The 8027-nt window shown below is 39.6% G+C and overlaps 1 protein-coding gene across 1 annotated transcript in view; it reads right to left on the bottom strand.

The window, feature by feature from the left end:
- The window catches only part of Kcnh8 (potassium voltage-gated channel subfamily H member 8), a 365508-nt gene that overhangs the window by 84952 nt on the left and 272529 nt on the right, over window positions 1–8027 (bottom strand). The window lies entirely within an intron of this gene.

Below are 8027 nucleotides of genomic sequence, written 5' to 3' on the forward strand. Positions count from 1 at the left end.
TATCTATCTATCTATCTATCTATCTATCTATCTATCTATCTATCTATCTAATTCATCTTTGTTGTTTCTTACAATACCTGTCCTGGGAGTGTAGAATAGATACCTCAGGAATCATCTGCCATTAAGTTCTTTTTTCTTTAATAGCCCTTTTATTTTTATATAGTTTGAATGCACATACACATCAAAATGAGAATGTATCTCGGTATGGTGAAATATGACTGTAATCTCATCCCTTGGGAGACAGAGGTAGAAGGATCACTGCAAGTTTAAGCCTGGCCTGGTCAGCATAGGCAGTTTCAGATGAGCCAGGGTTACATAGAGTTCCTGTCTCAAACAACAATTTAAAAAAGAATCAGAGCATAGACATTCTTATCTATCATATTCCTTTTATCCAATTTTCCCAATTTAGCTGTTCTATATTAACATGTACATTTGTCAAAAACTGTGAAATTAGCATTGGCACCTTATTAACAGAGCTATGGACTCTCCATATTTTAACTTAAACTATAATTTGTTCACAGACTTAGTCCTCAACACTGGAAGGGCACTGTGCCTTGGCATTTAATACCGATCTGATGTATTAAGGGAAGGATCTTCCAAGTGACAGGGAACCAGTCACTTGCGGGTGCCCCTAATCCCACATTGTGATTCTCACATTTTTAAGTGGCACAATTTTCTTTTGAGGTAAACAACTGAAAGACAAATAATTTATTGCATCAAAGTAGAGACTGTCCTGTGAGTCAGGAAACAGATCCTCTCTCTGACCTCGTCAATAGTCAACAGCCGATTTTTATGCACCCACTGGCTTTTCTGGTTATTTTTATCAAACCTGTATGTGAGGTGTAGACTATTGAAAAATCTATAGGTTCTGTTTCACATCTAAAACTTTATGACATATGTTCCTTTAATAGTCCTACTCAAATGCTTAGTACTTTTTAAGGCTAAATGCTGATTTGATTATGCATTCATCTTACATTTTTATAATCAACATTTCCACTGTAACCTATATTTGTTTCATGACAGTATATCACAAATGAGAGTAGATTTGAGATGCAATGCAGAGGGAATAAAGAATGGTTTAATTCCTTAATTCATCATATGCCAGCCAGGGTTTTGTGATCATGCTATTCTATTATAAAGCAAATAAGAATTGAATAATGCAAGATCAGATAATGGCAATGTCAAAACTTTAAATAGGAAAAGATGGCAGTGTGGAGGCAATAAGAGAAGCCTCTACTACTGCACCAACAATGTGTGAGGTACCTTTGCAGTAGTGACACAAATCTAATTCCCAGGATAGGCTGTTATCTGAAAAGTTAACATAGTTTTTCATTGACTGAAGGCTCACTAGCAGCTACTGATAAGATAAAGACAAAGACTATTGCATTTGAAGCACATGACACGCCTGTTCTAATTCCGTGGTGAAATAGTCTTTTAGACCAGGGGATCATATGTGCTTTTATACTCATCAAGAAAAATTGAACAGTCGTTGTAAAACTACTCCTGAATTTTCCTGTTCTCTGTGGTGTGCTAAGAATTTGAAAAATTTTCACAGTTAAAAAAATAAAAAAAGGTCTAATTTTTGATTGGGGGTGCTTTTCACTTAAGCATTGTGTGGTGGCTAATACTCTCTTCTAAACACACCTAGAAGACAATCCTCTGCTGAGGCTTGTGATGGTCTTAGATTAAGTTTAATTAGGGGGGCTGCACTATTCCATAGACTGGAATCCTAAACTGAATGCAAGGGAGGAAGTGAGGTGAGCACTAGTGTCCATTCTTCTTTGCTTCCTAACTGCAGAAGCTACATGACCAGATACTGCCAGCGGCAGCTGCCACGACCTCTCTCCCACGATGAACTGTAGCTTCAGTCTGCTGATCCAAGTATACCCTTGCTTACTTCAGTTGCTTGTGTTAGGTATTTTATTACAGCATCAGGGAAAGTCACGAATACTCTGTGATTAAATAGGTCATTTACACACACACACACACACACACACACACACACACACACACACACAGCCACCACCACCAACCACCCCAACATAAACAATCCTAGGAGGAATGAGAAGCATGGGATGATCAGAAAGCACAGTTGAACAGCTACTGTGGAGTTTCCTGATCGAGCCTGCAAAGAAGCAGAGCATGCCATCTGTTTCCAGCTAACTAGGGCACTTCCAGATGCTTCCCAAATCTCAACTAAAAATAGAGGAAATTGTAACAAAGATTAGGCTCATGGCTAAGTTGGCAGAACACAGAGGATGAACTGCTTGCTTCAGCCTTCTTACATAAAACATGTACAGTTTAACAGCACTTTCAGAGGTATGCCCCAACACGGACACTTTTTCCTTAGTTCAGTTGCTCTGGTGGCTTAATCAGATTCTGGAATGTACATCTATGACTGAGCTTGGTGTATTACTTCCAAAGATTACTTCTCATTCAGAAATGTCTTAATCTAAAGCATTTGGCACTTGGTACTTGCATTGGGCCAAAAGGTCTTTACGAAGAACATAGATTTGAAAAAACAATCGAGGCCAGGCACATCACTTTATTTCATTGTTTATACACTAAAGAGTCCATTATCTGCTACTGATTTCCTTGCTGACTTTCTCTTTTCCTGAGGCTTTAGAATGATAAAAAACTAGAGAAGAGAAATTGAGGAATGTGTCTTCAAGAGATTAACAGTTTCGGCTGGTCTGCCCAGCTGTCTGGTAGTCATTTAACCTAAAAGGAGAGAGCTCTGTCATCTATTGAAAAGGAGTCTTAGGTTAGCCTGGTAGGCAAAACTTAAAGTTCTGATAATATTTCTTTCAAGAGAGTAGAGGGAAATGCATTACCCCATTACAAGAGGAACTCCAAAACATAGCAAACCATTCGACACACCTGGATGCTGTACTTAAGGTCCATTGGGTGTTCTTTATCACAGCTCAGTGTTACACTCTCCCCAAGGCCTTCCTTTCCTTCAACTTTCTCTGAAAAGTCTACATATCTTTGGGATGCCAGCCTTTATTCTCTTTCAGAAGGGTAGATTCTGACTCTTACATCTAACAATGCACCTCAAAGTGTACAAAGAACTTTCATGACTCAATGGGTTATGGTAGAAAACTGGGGAGAGCTAAAGGTCTGATGGGACAATCTTCAGTGAGATACACAGTGTAAAAGAATGGGCACCATGAGGAGATGCAAGAAATATAAGAAAGATAGAGAAGAAGCATGAGTGTAAAGTGCATGTCAGAGCACGGGCTGTTTTGTGGTTAAGAGATATAACTCATGCAAAACGCCCAGAAGAATGCATACATCAGCACACTCAACAAGCAATAGGCTGCTGCTTCAAAAACATGGCAGTTTTGTTGAACTAAGATTCATGTGGACTTAAATTATGCTTTATTGTTGAAAATGTTCAGAGATCTATCCAGCATTTTGATAAGTAGAAAATAACTTAACAGTTATATCACTCTTGGGAGCCAATGGCCTGCTAGTTATATTTACAATGTATTACACTTCCTATCACACACACACACACACACACACACACACACACACACAAATGATCAAGTCATAAAGATGTTTTCTGTAATTGATGTGCTTTGTGGCTCCTCAATACCCTATGATACAAATTGTGTGTTTTTATATTTTCATTTGTGAACTCCTGATGAGAGTATGCACTGGTCATCAGAGATAACTATAGATAATTTTTTTTAATCCTGTGCCATGTAAGTTAATTTTTTGAATTGTAAGAGCTAAATGATTCAGTCCTCGATGTACATATTAAAGTGATGGTAATTAAAAATGTCGAGACAAAACCACATGCAGAGGTATGTGTGTGTTGGAGAGACAGATCTGTTACTGAATCTGGATTTGTCAAAACTGAAAGACAACATATTGTTTGATATGCTGTTCTATGTCTCCATATTCTTTTGATATCCATCAGTCCCCTGATGGACTCCATCTCTACCATGGAAATTGTGACCTTATAGATTTTTCTCCGGTATCAATTTTCTCTTCTCCTTGCAAAATAGGAACATTTCATGATGTCATCTCCCCCCTGCATTCTGTTAGCATACCAGGACATATGGCTTGTGGCCTTTGTGTTCTTTCTGTGGATGGAAACTTTTGCGAGGTCTCTCTCACTTCTTCCCTTGGGAGCCGTAGCCATTTTTCCAAAGGTAGAAAGGGATGTGTTAATGTTCCGTGTAGGCAGTCGTGGGTAATAGAAGAGCTTTTCAGAACCACAGATTGAACTCCAGCAACTTCTTGATGCTTCAGTTTCCAGGAATAGAACTCCAGTTACTCTCTTATTGACTTCGCAAGAGATATTATATAGGTCAAATCTACACTGCTGAGAAATTAAAGATCTTACTACTGTTATTTTTCTTATGAGGATCTACTTTTTCATGTGATTTCTTTGATACCATTAACATTATTAGATAAACTAGACATCTCAAGTCACCTGTTAACCATGCCACTAGTTAGCACTTGACTTCCATTTTCAGTCACAGACACCAGCTATTTGCCTACAGATCCATATGTGGCTATGCCAGTGCCCTTTTAAAGGGGTAATAGGGGCAGAGAAAAGGTGATTCAATATTCAGCCTGGCACACAAAGGCTGGTTAACTCACAATGTAATCCAAGTGAAGCACATTATTTTATCAGAAGTCTAATCAGGGTCAAGAGTACCCTTTGCAAAGCATTGGTGGAGCACCCTCTTGAGCACCCGCAGCCCATCTCCCCTTGAGGCCCACACATTTGCTTTCCCTGTTAAGTGTTCATGTATCTCTCTCTGGCCATGTCCACTGTACTCATTAGCCCTTTGTCTTTTGCTGTTTATGTGTGATAGTGTGTGGGATGGATCCTGTCATTATTCAAAACCATAGAGATTTCTGAAGCAACAACTCAAAACAAAGTGGAAAATGGAGAGTCCAGAGAAAGAAAAAAGGAACCCATTTGGAAGAAATGCAAATGAAAAAGGATGTTCAGGAAAACAAATTGGTGATGAAGAAAATATCTATTGGCCCTAAAGCAAAAGTAAATTGACGTAAATGGAAGGAAAAGCTGATGGATACTGCAAAGCCTCATCACTCACTGGAAAACCCAGTTTGTGCGAGGTCAACCATCCTTTTGTTCAAGACCATCCCGCTCCATCGGAGGCTCCGAGGACTTTTCAGACCCGACTACTCTCGTAATTAACCTCCAACACTGAACCAAGTCATGTTAATTCTCTGACTGACATTTCCTTTTCAGTTACGGTGATTAAAATTACTTTGAGAAAAGCAACTTAAAGGAGAAAGGGTCTTTTGGGCTCAGAATTACAGGTTTTAACTCATGCTCATGAGCAAGGCAAGGCAGCATGCACATGAAGCAGTTAGTGGCATTATACCCACTGTCAAGAGCAGAGAGTGATAAATTAATGAGCACATGCTGGTGATGATCTCTCTCTCTCTCTCTCTCTCTCTCTCTCTCTCTCTGTCCAGGGATCAGTCCGTGAAATGATGAACTTACAGTCAGGGTGGGTTCTCCCACTTGACTAGACACAATCAAGAAAGATCCCTGGGAACAGTGGTTCTCAACCTGTGGTTGGCAACCTCACCCAGATGGGTCACATATCAGATATCCTGCATATCATAACGATTCATAACAGTGGCAAAATTACAGTTACGAAGTAGCAGTGAAATAATTTTATGGTTGGGGTCACCACAGCATGAGGTATTAACAGTATTAATACAGTATTAACGAGTTGCAGGATTAGGAAGGTTGAGAATCACTCCCTTAGAGGCATGGCTATAGCTCAACTTAATCTAGACTATTGTTCCTTGATGATTCTAGATTGTGTCAAGCTGAAACTCAAAACTAACCACCATATGTTCTATGCTGAGAACAAGTTTACTCCATGTGCTAGTGTCACGCAACACTTTTGAGACAGTTCTGACAATCAGAATGTTCATTCTGTTGTAGTGAACCTACAGGGAGCCTATGTGAATAATTACATCTGAGCTTTAGAGACACCAGAGCCACAGGAACCAACAGAAACCTTTCTAACTCATTTGCCTAAATCCTGTTCTATTGCATATGAAACAAATGTGTTGTTTATGTTACCATGTCAGTTCCTCCAAAAGCCACAGCCTGACTTTGAGAAACATGGGTATCATTCAGCATTTCTAATGAATAACACTTGGCATCTGTCAGCATCTCAGCTTCAAACCATTCCTGCCATGGTCATCTTTTAAAAAATCCCTTTAGGCTACTTCCCATGTTCAGGATTTCTGCTTTGCGCATTCCACAATCCTGTAGTTTGTCAAAGTTTTTCTTGGTGTTTTGTTTCAAGCAAAGGTTTTTTTTTTTTTTTTTTTTTTGTGGTGGTGTTTGTGTTGTGGCTGATGTTGCTTAGGGCTTTGACAGCAATTGTCCTTTCATGACAAGACTGATTCCTTAACTCTCTGTTCTGACATCTGGTTCCTAACAAATTTGCAGTAACAACAACCTCATTTGCTTTTCTTTCAGTTACTCCTGAAGTGGTTCCTTTAACTAGGGAAAATGAAATTAACTTTAGTGTTTGCTCTGTCCAAGTGTCTGCATACCTTAGATAGTTTTGACCATAAACCGTGTCCTTTACCATGCTGTGTAAAAGACAGGGAGATGGATGCTCAATACCCTATTGGAACTCTATACAAGCATAAACAATAATCATATAACTGAACTAAATGAAGTGCTGGCTGGGGCAGTGAGTCTTGCAAAACATTATGTCATCTTCCAAGATTGATGTAACCCTTGACCTCATGAACTCTGAACAGCTATGACTGCCATAGGAGACCTGTGAAAGAATGAGTTCGTTAATGTTCCATTATGGTATGGGAGATGGGGTTTATAAGGGCTTGCCTTTCTCTAAAGACATAAAGTCAGCAACATTTGCTGGACTGGATAAGTGGGACTCAGGAAATTGACCTCATTCTGAATACATATAAATATTTAGCACTTCCTGGGAGGAAAGATATTCTTTCTTCAGTGGTGTAGCCACTTACACCTTTTCCACGCTTCTGCAAAAGTAACCCCTCAACCATGTTCCTATAAATGACCCCAAGTTACCAGACTGGACTTGGGTAGAATTATTTCTTTTTTTATTGTTTAATTGTTGGTATCATTTTTGGGGTGACCAAATATTTGCTCATCTGAAAAGTCCATCCAACAATGGGCTTCAGGAAGAGAGAGGAAGACCTTGCATTGTCCAAGATCATTAGGACTTAGACTGCAGTGGAGGCAAAGAGTAGCTAAAATCTCTGAAAATACATGAGTGGTGGGGTTCAGGGCAGGAAGACAGGTGTAAAACCACACAGCTGACTTGAGCACAGTGATCTGACCTGATCATCATGCTGATTTTTCCCCCTGCTATACAATCCGTACCATAAAGAATAAACTGAAAATCGTAAGATAGTCAAGCCACATTTCTTGCGGTGGATGCTCAGATTGCTTCTGGACCAATGTGCTATACTTTCTTAGAAGGTGCAGGCCCAGTTGGTCAACAACTCAAAAACCGCCACTGTATTGCATCTCCTGCTGGGTGGTGCAGATGCAGGGATTGCCCTGTCTTGCTGCCACCCAAGCCATACTTCTATCCATATATCCCTGGTAAGTGCACTTTGTACAATCCTAGATTTGTCTGTGTCTCTGTTTCATCATTAACACCTTCTGCCTTTGGCAGCTGGTTCTCAAGGACTGTTGTGTCAAAGTAGTGTGGTGCAAGAAGTCGTGTCAAATATATTTAACATACAAGTTCACGGGTTTAAAAATAGTTTCCTCTCCTTCAAAGGTATCAAAATGAGAACCTACAAGAAAATATGGAATTAGACTGCTATAGCTAAGACAGATCCTCATCATAATGGCTGACATCCTAGAAAAACTTTGAAGAAACCTAACAGGAAAAAAATGTTGAAGTAATGCTCCCCAATGTACTACTCGTGAGTAAGTGTAAGAGTGTGTGTATGAGAGAAAGAGAGAGAGAGAGAGAGAGAGAGAGAGAGAGAGAGAGAGAGAGAGA

Source organism: Grammomys surdaster, unplaced genomic scaffold, assembly GCF_004785775.1.
Source record: "Grammomys surdaster isolate TR1022 unplaced genomic scaffold, NIH_TR_1.0 169, whole genome shotgun sequence".
NCBI lineage: Eukaryota > Metazoa > Chordata > Mammalia > Rodentia > Muridae > Grammomys > Grammomys surdaster.